The 19,900-nt window shown below is 40.8% G+C and overlaps 1 protein-coding gene across 1 annotated transcript in view; it reads left to right on the top strand.

The window, feature by feature from the left end:
- DAAM1 (dishevelled associated activator of morphogenesis 1) overlaps positions 1-19,900 on the top strand; it is a 175,349-nt gene that overhangs the window by 31,064 nt on the left and 124,385 nt on the right.

Here is a 19,900-nt window from a genome sequence, read left to right as displayed (position 1 = left end):
TGTAGGTGAGGTTATGTGAATTTTTATTTTATTTTTTTATAAATAATATTTTCCCAAGGGCTGGAAAAACTCCATAGCAAGTAGCTAGCTCTTGGCATAACCCCTTGGGGAAACCATTGCTGTGCCATGGTGTGAGGATCCTGGTTCTTGTTCTCTGCTATCTTCTGGGACAAGCAAGAGCACTTTTTATTCAGGTTCAGCACTTCAAGATGTAGCTTTTATATTCTCTCTTTCATGAAGAATCACTTATTTTCTTTATTCTTTTGTTTCATGCCTGCTTGTCTATCATTGGAAGTACTTTCTTTTTCTTAAGCCCATGGTAAATTTGTATATATCATCTATACATATATCATAATAGAATACTTTTTCTTCCAAGAATAGAACCTGGGCTAACATGTAGAAAACTGGAATTGCTACTCTTTAGAACTGGATCTTAGATCTGGTTAGAAATAAATGAAATGAAATGAAATAAATAATAAAATAATAAATTAGTGTCAATGTCTTTCATATATTCATGAATATGTAAACACATAACGTTTGGTTTGAACATGAACTTGGCTGTCATGTGTTGTGATTCATTGAGTGCTTCCTCTAGCGTCTTGTTCTCAGGGCCTTGCTTTTCTAGTATTCTTTTGGTGCCTGCTCCTTTGCCTCAGGGACCTTAGCACTGCATCTAGCCATGCTGTTATTCATTCTTAACTGTGGGCCAATATCTTGCTCCAAATGCATACATTTACCTTGGCTGGGTGTTAGCCATAGATTATGTTTGGACCCAAGAGTGATTCCTGCTATGGATGTAACTTTTAAAAACACAGAATGTCATCTATATTGCCCATTACTGAGCCACGTTGAAAAGTATTGTCTTGCATTTAGTTCTGGATTTGAAGCATTTGATCCACATTTCAAGCCTCTCCTTCTGTGATTTTGTTTTACCAGAAGGTTCTGGCAGGAGATAGAATGATTTGGAGAAGAGATTCATGGAAGTCAGAGAATCGATGGCTCTATTCTCTGGAAGTCATGGAACTGGACTAATTTTAAGCTTCTGAAAGGGAAGGGCAACATGTTTATTACCTATATTAACCTGTATTTAATCTATAGCACTTAGCCTATAATTGACTGATTGATTAACTCTAGAGCAAACATGCTCAGTGTGTTGTTGTTTTTTGTTTTTGTTTTTTCATTTTTAAAGTTTATTTATTTTGAGAGAGGAGGGGGAAGGACAGAGAGAGAGGAGAGAGAAAATCCCAAGCAGGCTCCGCGCTGTCAGTGCAGAGCCCCATGTGGGACTCCATTTCATGAACTGTGAGATCTTGACCCGAACCGAAACCGAGAGCCGGTCACTTAACCGAGTGAGCCACCCAGGCTTAACCGACTGAGCCCCTGTGTTTTGTTTTTGTTAATATTTAAGTGCTAAAATTGAATATTGTGTATCAGAGATGTTTGCCTAGTTTTGAACGATGATCTGGCTTATTCCATGGTTTCTTTATTAACCACACTCATTATTGTTTCCAACGATACTTACAGTGAGTACATTAATGATAATTAATAGCTTTCATGATGAAGCCAAAAAATGAATGTGGTTAGTGAAGCAACACTGCTGAAACTGTTTTTTTCCCCCACTAACACAGGGTAGGGCGTGGGCTCTTTCTTTCCCAGTGCTTCCCTTCTCTAGCTTACTCCACAGATTTATTAGCTCCATTTCTTCCGTTACCAGTGAGGACCCCTGGGAGTAAATACAGTGTGGTTCTAAATTCTGGATTTGTCAGGGTGTGCAGTTGAGTACTGGGTTTGTTGGGCAGAGATCTTGATTTGAGCCTCCTTGGGCCAGCTTTGCCACCTCTAGCTCTATGATTCTGGGCAAGGTTTGATCTAATTACCTCTTTTGGAGAATGTGTATTAATGATACCTGGCTTCCCTGCCTGCTTAGAGAGGGCTTGTGAAGATCAAAGGAGAACCAGTACATGGAGTCATTTGCACAGTACTATAAAACGTACGATCTCAGTATTAAAAAGGGTAATTAGAGTCCCTGGGTGGCTCAGTCCGTTGACTGTGTGATCTCAACTCAGGTCATGATCTCACAACTCGTGAATTCGAGCTCCGCGTCGGGCTCACTGCTGTCAGCACGGTGCCTGTGAAGCACCTGATAGAGCAGGATCCTCTATCCCCCTGTCTTTCTGCTCCTTCCCCACTCACGCTCTGTCTCTCACAAATGAATGAACATTTATTTTTAAAAAATAGTAAATTGCCTGTGTATTGATATTTCTAAACTCATTGAACCCTCTTCTTCATGTGTTAAGAAACACAAGCCTGGGCGTTGGGGCAGCTAAAAACAACTGCAAGGAATCCAATGGAATATATGCTCAAAATGTATTTTAGTTGCCTGATGATATTTTTGCATTTGAATTATCAATGTGATACTTGTTATTTTTTTCCAGTAGTTTGAGAATGGAGCTTGGAACATTTTTCACTGGAGTCCGTTTGGTAGACTGTCCCCTGGGACATTCATCTTAGTGGAACAGTATTGAACTAATGCCTACTTTCTTGGTTTGCTGTTCTCTGGGCTGACTTGGTTTGTACCTCTGGAAGATCATAGGGAAGCCACCAAGTAGCACCAAAGTCTCTACTTTATTCTTTTTCTTTTAGTTGTTGCATTGGAATTATTTTGAATGTAAGCAAGAGAAACTAAACTTAGGCAAAAAGAAAAAGAAAAAAAAAAAGAAAAGAAAAAAAAAGAATTTTCCTGAAGAGTATGAGGTAGCCCTTATACCTACAGGAAAGCTGGAAAGCACAGGTACCTGTGGAGATTTAGAATTCTGGGGAGAGGGGCACCTGGGTGGCTCAGTTGTTTAAGTGTCTGACTTCGGCTCAGGTCATGATCTCACGGATCATGGGTTCAAGCCCTGTGTTAGTCTCTGTGCTGACAAGTGAGACCCCAGAGCCTGCTTCAGATTCTGTTTCTCCCTCTCTCTCTGTCCCTCCCCTGCTCGTTCTCTCTCTCCCCGCCCCCCCCCAAAATAAACATTAAAAAATATATAAAGGGGCTCCTGGGTGGCTCAGTTGGTTAAGCGTCCAATTCTTCATTTCAACTCATGATCTCACGGTTTGTAGGATAGAGCCCCATATGGGGCTCTGTGCTGACAGCACGGAGCCTGTGCTCTCTCTCCTTCTCTCCCAAAATAAACATTAAACAAACAAACAAAAAAGAAATAAAATAAAATTCCAGAGAGAAAGCCTGCTTTGCCTATCCTAGGTCTTTGCTCAGCATTGACACATTTTTCATGGGGTTGGAGGGGTAGGGGCTGTGATCCCAAGAGTGCAAGGAATAGGGATAGGTGATTCCCTATAAAATCTGTGTGCTAGATAGGCAAAAATGACACTAGCTTTCAGCAAGATTCTCAGTTCTCTGAAATTGGGTGGGAGGGGGGGAACTTAACATCCTTTGTCCATGTATCTGCCAGCATGGGTTAAACCCCCCTTTTACTAATAAGAGAAATTGAAGTTGAGAAACAGCAAAGGAGGAAGGTATCTTCATTAGAAAGGGAGGCACTTGTCCTGCAAATACAATACAAGGGCCCTTGCCCTAGAATCTAGGGATGGGCCATGGCACTCAGTAGCAATAGCATTCCTGTATCATTTTCAGGGCCACCATGTGTCTACTTAGGGTGGCCCTGGCCAACTCCACCAACAGAAAGTAGTGTGAATGGTTCCCCTGGAGTTCTACAAAGCCATGGTCTCTGGTCTTGTTTCTATCAGATTCTTTTTTCACTTCTATATTTTAATTAAAAAATGTTCAGCCTAGGTCTGTAGAATTTTCAGTGAAACAACGAAGTACTTGAGTCAAAATATTTATTTCCCCATAGTCTAATTAATATAGGAAATACTTTTAACATATGTTCTAATTTTAGCTTCTAATTCTTTATATGGACTCCATTATAAATACATTGGGTACTTTATGAACCACCATACAGAAATGGGTTTATATATGAGCAGGAAAGGTGTGGTGTGCCTTTCATTTCCTTCCTTCTGTCCCTCACTCCTGAAAATGTGCTTTTAGTGAAAGAGAGGGAAGTCTCTCCTTTTCCATTATAGACTACCTATGTAGGTCACTTTCTTGTTTTTTAAATTGTTTAACCGAAACAACTGGCCATGAGATTGAGATCTAGGTTTGTGTGAAGGTCTTGATGGACTTGTTTGGGATGGCTAGGTATCAGAGGTGTGATTTGCAAGTTTAATGTGTTCCAACTCTGAACATCCCTGTAAGTGTCCATCCTATGCTGCATAAAGTATGCAAAAAAAATTATGTATGTATACATGTATGTATGTATGTATATGTATGTATATCCGTATATACAGATATGTATGTATGTATGTATGTATATCCGTATATACGGATATGTATGTGTGTGTGTGTGTATGTATATATCCTTCCAAGGATCTAATGTTTCCCCTGACATAAGTTAGGTATTAAGATGTTTTACCTAGAGACAGCATCAGCTTATCATATATATATATGATATGATATATATGATATGATATATGATAGGATATTTTATATATACACACACACACACACACACGCACGCACGCAACAGGAAGGTTTGCACATGGGCCTGGATTCTTGGGAGGTTATCTATAACCACATGCTTGTGCAGATTTCCCCAGTGTCCCAGACCAAATTTGGTGCTCCTGAGCACAATTAGGAGAAATTGTTCGCACTAAAGTTCTTCCACTAAAATTTGACTGTCCTTAAGGGCAGGGATGGGGTCTTATTTTCGGTGATGCCGCCACTGCTGGGCACCCATGTGCACACCCAGGACTATCAGGTGGTACTTGTTGCTCCTGAGGCAGGCTTTCGCAGTGGGACTTCGTGACTTCTTATGCCCAGTCACTACCACCAAGCTCTATCTTTACTTTGTACTGAAATAGCGTAGGACCGTTATTCCTGTGTGACCAAAGGACAGACTCCTATGCCTTCTGTATTATGCTCTTTATATAGTGAAATAGGATCCTTTGGTACTCCATTTCTTTCTTTTTTGCACCACCATTGTAGTTATCTAATTTTAAAGTGTGGGGGAACAAAAGTACGGCTGTCTTTTTCTAACTGCCATTGGGGAAAAGATTGATTTCAAACAGGGGCAGCACAGAGCATAGGATGTGATTACTAGTAGTTACCCCTTAAATATTTTTTTGAAGTGCTAGAGTTACATATGTCAACCCACAGTTGTTTTGTATTTTTTAGCACTTTTTTTTTTTTTTTTTAGTTTTAAGGGGGAAAAAACCCACCCTAGGCAGTGATACTGAAATCTTTTAAATTTGTGGCGTGATAGGAAAATGTAATCACAGTGTCAACATTCTGTCATCTTCTATTCATCTTTCTTTATGGAAAAAAATAATTATAGTGGTTCTCACACAATTCCAAGGATCTAGTGTTTCCTGTGACATAAGTTAGGTATTAAGATGTTTTATCTGACAATATCAGCTTATCATGGAATTTAGAAATGACATTCTTGCCCATTACTGGCCTTTGTGTCCCCCTTGCCGCCCCCCCGCCCCCGCCAGAGAAAACTAAGGGAAGGAGAAATTGCATTTTTACTATTGGTCAAGTATGGTTTAGAGCATCACTTTACTTGATAATATCTGGAAATTCACTTAACTCAAACGGTTTTGTCTTCCCACACATTTCAAATAAATGCTAACAGGAAAATACCTCTGTAGAAGCAGAAGGGTTATTTTTAGATCGTGCTCCTATATTTGGGCTTCATTACTCAGATTTTTTTTCCCCAGGGCCAGGGTCATATTTATGTAGGCTGTGCTTGATGGCTTTTCCTTATTCTTGTCTTTACTCAAGAACCACCTGGAAGCCAGCACACTCAGTACACATGTTCTTTTGTAATCTGAATAAATCCTGTCTTCCTTGCCTACCTTTTCCCTCTGTCCTTCCCCTAAGTGTTGTAGATCAAACGGTTACTTTGTTTTAGACTTACCTCTAGTTTTAAGTAACTTATTTTTTCCTAGTTGCAAGTAGCAGTCCATTGGTAGAATGAATACCCTCCCCTTTTCTCCTCTGAATTCTAAAACACCTTAATTTTTTTTATTGATTTTTTTATGTTATATTACATTTAGAAAATGTTAGAGAATTCGTGTGATAAGATTTTTTCTAATGAGGATTATATTATGAGGATTGTAGCTGTGATGAGCCAACAAGTATTGAAACTAAGAAACATTTAGTGGACTGGTTTAAAAGATTCCTCACAGTGTGTTTCTTTCTTTTCCTTTCCTTTCCGTTTTTTGTTTTTTGTTTTTGTTTTTTTTTAACGTTTTATTTTTTGAGAGAGAGTGTGAGCCGGGGAAGGGCAGAGAGAGAGAGAGGGAGATACAAAATCTGAAGCAGGCTCCAGGCTGAGGCAGCACAGAGCCCAACATGGGCCTATGCATTGGGGCATAGGTAGCCATGGTGATTTTCCTGCCTATAAATAGTTCACTAGGTTGAAATGAATACCAAACAAGTTTCTCCCCCACCACCCATTTTAATAGCAGAATGTGTGAGACAATGGAACAGCATTGGAGTAAATTTAGTGCTGTCAGCTTATTGGTATAAACTGTAGTGGATTTTGACATTTAAGGCCCATTAACTCTCTTTCCCTTGCAAATGGAATTTCAGCTGAGATGTAGATAGGGCAACCCACATGACAAATCCATTATTTCTCTGTGAAACAGCAGGTATCAGGGTGGGCCTCCTACCATTTCCTTACAAATAAGTCCCCAACAGAGCCACAGTGGAATTAGACTTAGGTAGTAGTCAACTTGGGAGTCTGACTGGGGTAGTATACTGACTAGCGTAGCTGGAAGCTAACATTGCAGCTAAGCAAGCAGGGTGGTGGTGGTGGTGACAGGGGGGTTGAGAGTACTTATTTTCAAAGAAGGGTCCCCTTGCCCAAGGAGGTAGTAGTGTTCCATGGGGTAACATGGAGCCTCTTCCTGGGGCTGAGTTTCTTTCTATCCAAGCAATATACACTTAAAAAAACAAAACAGATATTCAATTGACTAGAGACTTCTAAGTCATATTTAAGAAGCATTGTTCTGTGGCAGGTGGGACTCCTTCCATCATCCTGTTGACAGAATTAAAAGTTTTCTCTCTTGCACAGCTGTATACTTGCTGTCAACATGTCTTTTGCTGCTTATAATGATGTAGAGGTTAAGACAGATCAAATTCAAATGTTTCTAGCAGGTAGGTAATGCAACTGAGCATGGGAAGGAAAGCAGTCATTCATTTTGCATATTAAACACAGAAGAATCTTCATGTCCACTTGTCTCCCATTTTTCTTTGGACATGTGGCTTACTGTCTTCTATTTACCACTTTTGATAGAAATGCAAGCCTGAGAATTATTTTACCTTCCTCCTAATTCTTTTATGAGAAAACAAAATGCAAGCAGTAATGATGAAAAATGGCAGCTGGCCCCTCGTCTTGGTGTTGGAGAAAGAGTAGGGAGTCCTGGGACCATGGCAAACTGTGTGTCAAATTGTCGTTGCTTGGGAACGAAAGTTCTGTGTTAATAGGATATCCAACTATTTGGCAATTAATAAAACTGTATTTTAAAGCGTTATTACTTTTTAAGGAGACTGTTTGGTCTAGTGGTTAAGAGTTTGGCTTTGGAACCAGACAGCCAGAGTTCAAATCTCAGTTCCACCATTTATCAGCTATGCGACTTTGGGCATTAGACCTAATCTTTAGTTCTCAGAGCCTCACTGTAAAACAGTGCCAATAATAAAAGCCACATCATAAACTTGCAGTTAGAACTTGATGAAAAGAACTCAGTGTCTGGCATACAGTAAATGCTTAACAAACATTAGCTGCTACCATGGGATTAGTCAACACTGAGTAGGTCTAAGAAAGTGTGTCTGTGGACCACCAACAGGCAACTTCTGTTGCATGTAGACTTTGGAGCCATCTGGCTTTGGATCTAGGTGCTGCCATTTGCCAGCCGAGTATTTTGGGGCAATTATATAACCCCTCTGAGCATCTGTCTCTGGTCAGTTGTAAGCATGGCACAATGGGACCTATTTCGGGGTTTAGTGAGGATTCAGTGAGGTAAAACGTGAAATGATTGGTGCATTTGATGAGCGTACTGCTTATTGAGCACCTAGTAAAGTGTCCACCACCCTGAAGGTGACTACTATTTTATGCCTGCTTTATGGTGAGGAAACTGATTGCAAGTTAATTCTCTGGGGAAGTTGTCTGCTGGTTCTTCTCTGGCTTTGCTGCTGCTTTTGAAGGTTCACGCTTCAGCATACTTTTCAACAGCGCTCTTCTATGGCCTGTTCAAGTCTGCTTATGAACGTCCATGCCATACCCGTCATCACACAGTGTTCACCAATGAGGGGACCTTGTTCTGCAGATCTGTGCCTCATTACATCTTAGTGAAGGCCAGTTGGTTGTCATCCCTCCAGAATATCCCATAACTACTCGTGCTTCGTAAATTTGGCTGTTCGCTGAGAGTCATGGTTTTATCAGAGCACCTCTGTCTTGGCCTTTCTTCCAAATGCTCTTGACTTCTTATATTTTGGGATCTAAAAATGGAACGTTGTTTTTTCAGATTCATAAATCCCTTAAAAAATTTGAAAGGGAAAGGGCATTAAGAGAGGAGATTGAGGGACCCTTGGGTGGCTCAGTTGGTTAAGCATCCGACTCTTGATTTCGGCTCAGGTTATGATCTCATGGTTTGTGGGTTTGAGCCCTGAGTCAGGCTCTGCACTGGCAGTGTGGAGCCTGCTTGGGATTCTCTCTCCTCCCTCTCTCTGCCTCTCCCCTGCTCTCAAGTGTTGTTCTCTTTCTGTCTCTCAAAGTAAATAAACAAATATTTAAAAAAAAAAAAAAGATTGATTTTTGTGGCTATTCAGCAATACGTTGAAATTCTCTACAGTGAAACAGTCCTCCATTTACTTTGACGATGGCAAACCAAGCCATATGGTATATCTTTCCAGACTTTCAAGGAATATTACGTTTTGTCCAAACCAGCCAACTGCTTTGAAAGATTTCTGGTGGAACATGCACACAGCTGCTACTCAGAGATGGTGAGGAGACAGACCTCACTTCATTGAATGAATAGCCTAGTAGACTTGGGAAAATAGGCTTAATTATGCTTAATAACGGGAAATTCTCTTTCTTTAAAAAAAAAATCCCATTTGAAATGGTCACTTTATGTCTTTGCAATGAGAACAGTCAGTCTTTTTTTTGGGGGGGGGGGTTGCGGTATATGCAGGGAGAGGGAGTAATTACTTCCTTAGCAGAAACTGTCTCTAACAAAGTGTTCTTTCTTAGGCTGCTAGACATTTGAGCTTCAGGTAATTTTCAACAGATCAAAAGGAAGAAGTTGTGGCAAAATGAAGTAGCCAAAGCAATCCTTATACTCTGATTAGTTTTTTTTTTTTTAATCTAGTAGTGTTTATTAATACCTAAGCAGCTGAAGATGGAAATTTACTAGTATCATGATTTTGCTCATTACTCATCATACATGGTCCTTGCTGACCCCTTGATTTTACCTTGTGCCTCTTCAGGTGCATTAGTCACCTTTTTGTTTTTTTGAGCAGGCCTAGCATTTCTTGCCCTGGAGCCTTTGTTATTCCCTCTGCCTGGGTCAGTCTTCAGATTTTTGCATGTTTGGCCTCTCGCCATTGAAATGTCAGTCCCAGTGGCATCTTCTGAGCTGTCATCCTCATGATTTTGCATCTCCTAAAGAATCACCACCCTTCAGAATCCTTGACTGCTGTCTCTATATATCCTGTTTTATCTACCTGGAATTAAAGTAGTTATGTTTGTCTGTCTCCTCTCACTAGAATATGACCTCCAAAAACACAGGGGCCTCATCTTTCCAGTTGATTAATGGGTTTCCAGCCCCTAGAACAGCTTCCAAAGATGGTTAATATATACTTGCTAAATGAATGAATAAATTCTTTTTCTTTCTTCCTTTCTTTAAAATGCTTATATATTTACTTATTTTGAGAGAGAGTGAGAGTGTGTCCGTGCGTGCAGGGGACGGGCAGAGAGACAGAGAGATCTCAAGCAGGCTCTGCATTGTCAGCACAGAGCCCTCTGCGGGGCTTGAACTCATGAACCATGAGATCATGGCCTGAACCGAAATCAAGAGTAAGATGCTTACCTGGCTGAGTCACCCAGGAGCCCCATGAATGAATTTATTTTTTATATAAGTGTTTTGGAAAACATCCCCAAACTTCTTTTGTTTGGTGTACTTAATATAGACCAGGGGTCAGCAGACTTTTTCTACAAGGTACTACATAGTAAATGTTTTAGGTTTGAGGGACCCAAATATCTGTGACAACTACTCAGAAAGCAGCTACAGACAGTCTATAAACCTAGGTGTGGCTGTGATCCAATGAAACTTTATTTCCAAAAACTATTGGTGAGTGGTGCTTGGGTGGCTCAGTCAGTTAGACATCCGACTATTGGTTGCAGCTCAGGTTGTCATCTTGTGGTTCATGAGTTCAAGCCCTGCGTCTGGCTCTGTGCTGACAGTGTGGAGCTTGCTTGGGATTCTCTTTCTCTGCTCCTCCCCCATTCTCTCTCTCTCTCTCAAAATAAATAAACTTTAAAAAGAACAACAACCATCGGTGAGGAGTGGGGTGCTGTATTTGGCCTATAGGCTGTAGTTTGCTCATGTTTTGTGTAGCGTCCTTCAGTTGTAACCTACATATTTTGGAATATATATGAAAAAGTGGGATTTGAAGAGTAGCTGCCTTAATTGGAGGTTCAGTTCATTTGGTTTACAACTAGGAGAATATGATGAACATCTGTTCTTGTTTCTCTAGGAGAGAACATATAGTGAAACTTATTTGTAGCATGATAGCAACATTCCAAAAGAGACCTCTCACAGGGGATGGAATACATATTCAACACTGTCGTAACAGAAAAAATGAGTACTGATCAACATGTCGGTGAAAATACCAGGAGAAATATTTATTTAGGAGAACTGAAAGTTGAAAAAGTTTATTTTGACCACCCCAGGCCAACGTAGGCTAATACAGATAGGGTTTAGTTTAGTCTAATGCAGCATCCTATTTAGGAAATCGAATGATCTGAAATTATGAAGTACTTTATGTACTTTTCTTCTGAAGGAAGAATACACTCCAGGATACCTATAGGCCACTGGGCATACTTTTGAAAACTGGAATTTATAAAATGTTTTGTAACAGGATTGACATAGGCCCCATTGTCTAGTGAGACACTACCACATGTCTGAACTTTCCTAATAGTCAAGAAAACTGTTAATCCTGGACCTTCTCCCTTCTTTCCACCCTACTCCCCAGAGCAGGAACCAGCTGGTCAGTGGGAAGTCTCTGTAGCTCTTTCTGTTATTTGAAGGATTACAGATTCTTAGAGAATAGCGGCATAGTTTGCTTCTGGAATTGGGTTTCTACTTTTGTGACGGAAAGAGTTAAAGAAAATGCAATCAAAGTTGACTCGTTCTACTGAGTAGGAGAATTAGATTGTAAAAATCTTGTCAAAAGCTCAGTGTTTAAAATAGCATCATTAACCAAAAACATTTGTATAGGTTTTTGTTTATTCACCTACCAATTGTTTTAAATTGTGGCAAAAAAACCCCCCCACATTTGTGTGGTATTTTGAGATTAATTTGCTAGGTCAGACTTCCCAGTTATTAAGAATCTATTTAGAATCACTCCTTGAGTCTTACTTAACTGCTTTGTCTTTAAATTAGTGTGTGAGCTTGAGGAAGTCAGTTATTTATTTATTTATTTATTTATTTATTTATTTAAAGTTTATTTTGCGAGAGCGCCAGTAGGGTGGGGGCAGAGAGAGGGTCAATTCCAAGCCGACTCTATGCAGTTAGCACAGAGCCCAATGCAGGGCTTGGACTCCTAAAACTGTGAGATCATGACCTGAGCCGAAATCAAGAGTCAGACGCTTAACTGACTGAAGCGCCCAGGAGCCCCTTGAAGAAGTCATTTAATCTCTCATAGTCTTGGTATCTGTAAAATGGTCTCTCAGGTCTCTTTTCTAATTTTTAATGATTTTTAGTTGAGCACGTATGCTAGTGCCAGTTTTGCTGGAAATGGGAAAATGAGTGAAACCCATATATCCTTCTGATGGTATTAGCATGCTTTTAGGGTGATGCATTCATAACTTGTTTCTCCTTCAAAACCAAATGGACTGGTTAGAATGATTTGTGAGAATGTAATTGACAGTCTTGAAGAGTAAGATATTCTTCACGTGGCGATCTTCCCATTATTGGGTATGAAGGCAATTTAGAGAGAAATATTGGAGGCACAAATGATTCACGTTTTTAACGTAATGGCTCAGATCCTACAAAGATGAGTGTCGTGGATGTCTTTCACCAAGTTTGTTTGTTTGTTTGTTTGTATATCTTGATGGCCTTGTGAATGAGAGAGAGTTCACGGGAGTTCAGCAGCATCATTGTCCTCAGCTCAGTGGTTGTCATAGGCCAATATGGAATCTGGAGCCTCTCAGGATGTCTCTACAGGGAGCAGGCAGCTGGCTTTTGTAGTCTTTGCCTTATGCTCCACTAAGATATAACAGTTCTCTAAAGGCCTATTCGTATTTAATCTTTTCAAAAAATTTCTGAGGTCGTCCTAATTAGAAGTGCCCTTTATGTCCTCTGAACACTTACATTACTTAATACCTCTTTTGTGGCATTTATATCTATTACTCTGTATTTTGCTGTGTTCATGAGTCTCTTCTCTGTTAGCTCCTTAATGACTGGAACCAAGTGTGATGTTTCTGGTTTCCCACTCTGGAGATATCATCTTGGATACAGGTCTCTTTCCTCTGTGTTCTTATAGCATATCTACAAGTCAGCCTCTCCCTCTTATCTATTTGATTTCTGACAGGGACAGAGTATGGTGTGTTCAATTTTGTATTCCTTTTTTTTTTTTTTTTTATGTTTATTTTTGAGAGGGGAGGGGCAGAGAGAGAGGGAGATAGAGAATCCTAAGCATACCCTGAGCTGTCAGTGCAGAGCCCGATTTGGGGCTTGAACTCACAAATCGTGAGATTGTAACCTGACCTGAAACCAAGAGTCAGATACTTAACTGACTGAGCCACCCAGGTGCCCCCAATTTTGTATTCCTTAATCCTTTGTATATAATCCCTGACAAATAGCTGGTTAATTAATGTAGAGATGAGACGAGTGAGTAAAGCTGTAGCTGACCCAATAAAACACTGGAGTATCTTCATTTGTATGATTTTTGCCACTATAAACACCTCCTAGAAGTATAATGGACTGCCCTCTAAAACATCGCATATGTTGATGACAGATAATAATAACTATTTGAAACGTAATTTAAATGCTGTTTCTTCCGTCAGAGCCTTTCAACAAAAGAGCCTGAGACTATTCTTTGTTGGATAATTCTAGGATGGTCAGGCTGGCAATTCAGAATATTGGAAGAAGGGTGGCCTGAATTCAAGTCCCTGCTCTGCTACTTAGGAGTGGTTTGGCCTTGTGGAGGTCATTTTAGTGCTCAAAGATAGTTTCGCATCTGTAAAGTGGAAGTGAAAACAGTATCTGATTGCCTGTGACTCTCTTCCTCTCAGGGTTGTTGGGAAAATCAAATGGCACAGTGTATACACAAGTACTTAGAAAACTAAATTACGTTATGAAGGGAATATACTATTACATGTTATGAAATAGGGTGACACCCTATGGTTTTAACATTTACCTTTTTCTTGTGGTTATGTAAAATAAATAACCCAACCTATAATAAGGGTAGTTGGCCATTACCCAAATAGGGGCCTCAACTCCACCTGTTAAACCCAAGTCCTACAAAAAAGGATAGTAATGACTAGTTAGTTAAGCATAGTTTCCTTATTGCCATGCTAGTTCTTTTCCTAAATGTTAAAAGAGATGTAGCTAATGAATTTTATGCCTACAGCAGAACACTGAATTCTATTGACCACACCTTTGCCTGTTCCAGTTTCTCCACCCCTTCTTTCTCACCTCCTTCAATTGGTTTGACACCTTCACCTGTGATATGTTCTTTTGCAGGCCTACTGGTGGAATTTTCAGACCCTTGATACTTTTCTTAAGTTTGCCTAGTTGTGTGCTACCCCCCCTTGTTAAATTCCTTTCTTGCTACAGTCTGTCTCTTGCAAACTCTACTGCTGGGGGCAAAGTTAGAGATGAATGACTAAAATTTTGGATTGTGGCCTGTCTTTGAGAAAGGGGGGTGGTGGTGGTTATTTCTGAATGCTTCCTGCTTAGCTGTGACGATGACTTCTATGTTCTAACTATGTCTTTTTCAACACCATACACCCCAAAACTTGTGTTACTTCCAAGCTTCAAAGAATAAGTCCCTCCAGGCTTGTTTAAGATTCCTGGAAAGTCAGCCTGGCAAAATTTGTTTCCAAAAATAGGATTCATTTGAGAAAAGAGGTGTTACATTATTCATATTGACTTGTGAGCAGCAAAGTCTTAAGAGCCTTCCCTAAAATGAGACACTTGTGTTTGGATTTATGGCTTGATTGTCAGCTTGATTATTAGGTTGAGTCTTAGAAAATGATGAAGTATCTTGAAAGACACAGGTTTGTGGTTCGAGGAGGTGTAGTTGGTAAGAAGTGAATGGGCTTTGGAATGAGACAGGCAGGGTTTAAATCCCTGAGGACACTTCTTAGTTCTCTGGATATCCTTGGTAGCTTTCTTTATTATAAAATTGTGACATTTGCTTCCCAGAATGATGATAAAAATTAGCTAAAATGATACATAATTTTATTTATTTTTGAAAGAGACAGAACATGAGTGGGGGAGGGGCAGAGAGAGAGAGGGAGACACAGAATCTGAAGCAGGTTCCAGGCTCTGAGCGGTCAGCACAGAGCCCGACGAGGGGCTCAAACACATGAACCGTGAAATCATGACATGAGCCGAAGCTGGATGCTTAATCGACTGAACGACCCAGGTGCCCTGCTAAAATGATGCATATTGATGTTCCACGTGGTCTCTGACACTTGGGAGGCACTCAATAAGTGATAGTTTTCACCCCAGTTAGTCAAGTGGAGCGTGAATCAGGTTTTTGTTTTTGTTTCTGTTTTTGTTTTTGTTTTTGCATCAAGGGACAGAACCCACTTAACTTGGCTGGTGGGGGCAGTAGTTCATTGAAACATGCAGTGGGGAGTTCTGGGGATATTTGACTTGAGGCTTAGCTGGATCCAGTAGTTAAATGATGTCATTTAAAACCTCCTCATCTCCCCATCCCCCTTGTCCCATCTCTCAGTTCTGCTTTTATCTTTGCTGGCTTCATTCTTGGGTTGTTTCCAACACATGGTGGAAAAGTCAATTATTGTAAATTGCAGGTGTTTATGGTCCTATCTCATGATTCTAGGATGTGTCTACAGCATTGACACACATAAAGATGTCTGGTTTTCTTTGTGTTGGGTGCCCATCTCAAGATCAGTTACTCTGTCCAGGGGGTAGAGTGCCTTGATTGGCCAAGCCAATGCCATGTGCCCACCTCTGTTGATGAAGGCATATGATCACTTGGTTGATTACCCCCTTTAGAATCACAGGGAGAAGGAGATGAGGTAGTTCCCATAGGTGTTCAAGTAGACATATAGGTTAGAAACGTGTCCATCTGAGGTAGCAATGGCAGGTCCCAAGACAGATACAGCATGCTCTCAAATTTTACTCTGTGTGTGTGTATGTGCACATGATGCGAGTGTGCTTTAAGGGCTCCTTCGATGCGTTTTAGTTGTGTGTTTAAAGTTTTGGGGCTAAGGCTGATGGTAAACTGCAGGGGGTCTGGGAACTGCCTGAAATGATACATAGCATATTATATATATGTACAGAAAAATATTTTTTCCCTGGAGTTAATGTTATGCAACATGTTCTCTCCAATGAAGTTAATAGAAGCTCTTCATAAAATTCTGCAAAATCTTTGGCTCATCCTCTGCAACATGTTAGGAAAACTTTAGGAAAGTTCCTTTCACAACTGTTTTTGGAAGATCAGACAGAGATTCATTCTCTTAGGGTTCCACCACTTACTATTTCTTCCAGTGGAAACTTTACCTTGAATGATGCTTATCAAAAAGGAAAATATTGGTTTTTGAGACTTGGCTAAAATTAGCTACATTTTGTAAGATCGGAACCAGTTAATTTTATGGGAGCTTTTGTGTTTGTAATTGATAGCTTACCAATTGTGGTACATGCTGGTATAAACAACCAGTAGAAGAAACTAGCTGTTGACATATTTCTTCTTTTTTCTCTGGCGTAAGGAACTTCCACAGCGTACTACCATTTTTCTTCTCAATTCTAGAATTGTAGACAGGAGAGAGAATTCTGCTTGTTTGGAGCCAATTCAAACTCTGGAACCAAAAGGAAGAGCTTCCCTGCTTCCTCTAATTATATTAGCTTCTCAAAATCAAAATGGTGGTTTACCCAGCAGTAGGTGGGAGTGACAGGCTATTGTACTCCTTCGCATTTTTATGGAGATGAATCAGGTGGCCTTGGTTCTAGGTTTGGGACTTATGTGCAGGCGTTTATATTAATCCTAGATTTCGAGTTTATTTCTTATAGCTTTCTTAAATCACAAACTTCCCTTCCTCAAAATTAATTGTTTCCTATATGGGGATTTGATGCTATGAGAATTAAATTGCTCAAATACAGGCAGGAGCAACATGCTTCTAAAATGGATCCTCTTGGGGCGCCTGGGTGGCGCAGTCGGTTAAGCGTCCGACTTCAGCCAGGTCACGATCTCGCGGTCCGCGAGTTCGAGCCCCGCGTCAGGCTCTGGGCTGATGGCTCGGAGCCTGGAGCCTGTTTCCGATTCTGTGTCTCCCTCTCTCTCTGCCCCTCCCCCGTTCATGCTCTGTCTCTCTCTGTCCCAAAAATAAATAAACGTTGAAAAAAAAAATTTTAAAATGGATCCTCTGGTTCATATCATCAGATGTTGGGACTGGAAGGGATCCTTGAAGATTCTCACCTACCTCTGTAAGGATAAACTGAGTCTCCGACAAGAGCAATGATGTAACCGGGGTCCCAGGGCTACTTGAGGAGAAGAGCTGGAAGTGAGGTCTAGGGATCCCTTCACACTAGTATTTTTCCCCCAGCTATCCCACATTTTTCTCTGGCAAAATTTTAAAAAACTATCCCCAAAGCATTGTTTTCATTGTCACATAGCTCAAATATGGAATCTGAGGGCAAGAACCAAATTGGTCTTTTTAATGATCATATGCCCAGTAGTAACATTAATTACCAACAGCAGCAGTAGTAGAAATAGTCATAATAATCTCATCTGTAAGAACTTACTCTGGCCAGACATTATTCTTTATACTTTACATATATTTACCTACTGAATGGGGCCAACAACCCCTTGAACTGGGTACTATTATTATTTTCATTTTACAGATGAATAAACTGAGGTCCAGACATATAAAGCCTAGAAATGTGCATAGAAGGCACTTGGTAAATCTTTGCTCAGTACTCAGAATTTCCAAAGCACATTCATGGTCATTATATAGTGTGATGACATTTCAAGGGAGGGCATTTTTCTGAGGAAATAATGGCCCAGAGGGCTCTAAGAGACTGAGGTTAGGGGGACAGTTAGTAGCAGAGCTAGGACTCACTTTGATCCTGACCTTCTGACCCCGTTAGTGTCATCTGTGGATTTCTGCAAAAGCGCATCCTAAAGGTCAGTGGCTGGGAAACTCTGAGGCAGTGTCTGGTTTTCTATTTACCCAGAGGTTGGCCATTTCCAGCATTCTTCTTTGCTTTGTGTAGATCCAAATTTCTATCTGGTATCAATTTCTTTCTGCCTGAAGGACTCCCTTTAAAGAGTGTTGGCCTTTGTTCTGGCACATGGTTAAATTACTTGGGATCAGCGAGACCCTTTTGAGGCGGCTTTTAAGCCCTTTCCAGAGCAGGCTGTGTCTAGGACCCTTTTGGAGGCTCTTCCTGATATTTTATGTAAACCAGCTCTTTCTACTCAGGCTGGTGGGAATGCCGCTTATTCCCAGCCCCATGTGAACCCTAGGTCCTCGTGCAGAGTAGTACTCAGCCGAGGATTGGAGGGGACCCCCTTTGCAGATTTCCAGAGTTGCTCACTGCCTCATTCTCCCTGAACTTTTATCTCTGGCTCCTCAGCTTAGCACGACCCCTGAGCTTGGCTTGGGTTTCCCCTTCCTGCCCTACTGCCTAGAGTAAGTTGGGGTGATAGTAGGGCTTATCTCACTTGGAATTTCCTTGTCTCAAAGATCATGGTCCTGCATTGTCTTTGTCCAGTAACTAGTACAGTTGTTTCATGTGTTTTGTCCACTTTTCTAGTTGTTTGTAGTGGGAGGGCAGTTCCTGTAGCAGTTAATCCTTCGAGGATGGAAGTGGATGCCAGTGTCTTGTTTGAGGTCCCAAACCTTAGCAGGGTACTCTGTGCCCCCTATTTGTTAAGAACAGATATCACCCTCTGCTTCCTTGTACTTCCTCTCCCGAGCTATATTCAAGGGAACATGGAAGTTACTGGGAGACTGTGTTATTTGAAGCAAGTAGAATCTGCTCTTGCCTGTTGAAGATGAGGTGAAGAATTGACCACTCCTTCTACTTACTTCCTGTGTGTCTGCTCACAGAGCCAGAGTCTAGACTCTTGAGTTGGCTTAAGGAGCCAAGGGCTCATGTGCCTGTGAACTAGCTGTGCAAGGGCAAGGTCTACATCTGTTTCGGTCATCTTTGTATCCCAAAACCAAACAGAGTGGGCACATGCTGGGTCCCTGAATGAATGAAAGAATGAATGAATGAATAAAAATGTATAAATGATCACACAGAATTGTGAACTTGAGATTTGTGTGTAGATATGTGGGGTGAGGGGTGATTCCTGACTGTCTATGAATTGTCCCTATGAGGAAAAACCAGTTTGACAGCCGTATGCGTGTGCGTGTGTGTGTGTGTGTGTGTGTGTGTGTGTGTGTGTGTCTGAGGTTGATTACCTGTGGGCATCTCTGTCCTGGTTGCCTTTCCAGTCTGAGCAAGTACAGTTGTTAACCAGCGTGTTTTCCCACAAAGAGGCTGGCTTTTACCTTTTACGTGCTACTACCCAATGAGGTGGGTGGTGTTTATAAGAGGAGTAACCACGAAGGGGCCAGTTGCCAGGTTAGCTAGAACATCTGTCATAGCTCTGTTTTCTGCTGATGAATAGAAGGGAGACATACCGAAAACAGATTGTCCTGGTTGATTATTTTCATGGAATGGAAAGTGGTGCTTGTAAGGTAAATGATGATTTTAGGTGGGGGGGGGGGGGAGAAATGTGGGACAGAAGGGAAAGGTGGTGGGTGGTATATATTTAGAAATCATGAATAAATAATAATTAAGCAGCTTTTTAATCATGTCTTCATGTAGATTGCATGTTCCCTTGAAATGCATAGCCTATCGTTTTTGTCTTTATTTTGAGGTCTCTTTTAGTGTTAGTACCATCTCTTATTTTGACGTTAAGTTTCTTGTCCTTCTTTAAAAAATAGTTACCAGTGTTTGCCTTCCTCTTTTGTGATCAGCTGTTAGGCTTCCATCTGTGCCCTTTTGTAATTCAGACTTCCCATTATGGTATTTGCTTGCTTATTTAAGATTGGGTCAGGAGCCATGAATGTAAGAGGATACACTGTGCTGCTACTTCAGTAGCTTTAGAACTGGGCTTTAGAAAGCAGGACTTTAAAATTACTAAGCAAATTCATTCCTTCTGGGTCAAGCTTCCTAATAAACACCTAACAAAAAATTCCGTATGTGGTGTTCCTGGGGCTGCCACCTGGAGAGTGGATTTTCTGAAGATAAAGGTAGCAATAGTTACTTCTATAGCAAAGAGCACGGTGGATTTCAGCGGATTCTGAATTGTGCTATTTTGGTGGAAGCAGTTATGCGTTCTGTTGCTATGGTGATGAGA

The sequence above is a fragment of the Lynx rufus genome, unplaced genomic scaffold (genome assembly GCF_022079265.1).
Source record: "Lynx rufus isolate CCGP_SWC_20201006 ecotype Redwood Valley unplaced genomic scaffold, mLynRuf1.p SCAF_17, whole genome shotgun sequence".
Classification (NCBI taxonomy): domain Eukaryota; kingdom Metazoa; phylum Chordata; class Mammalia; order Carnivora; family Felidae; genus Lynx; species Lynx rufus.
This window is presented reverse-complemented; position numbering and strand designations above follow the sequence as displayed.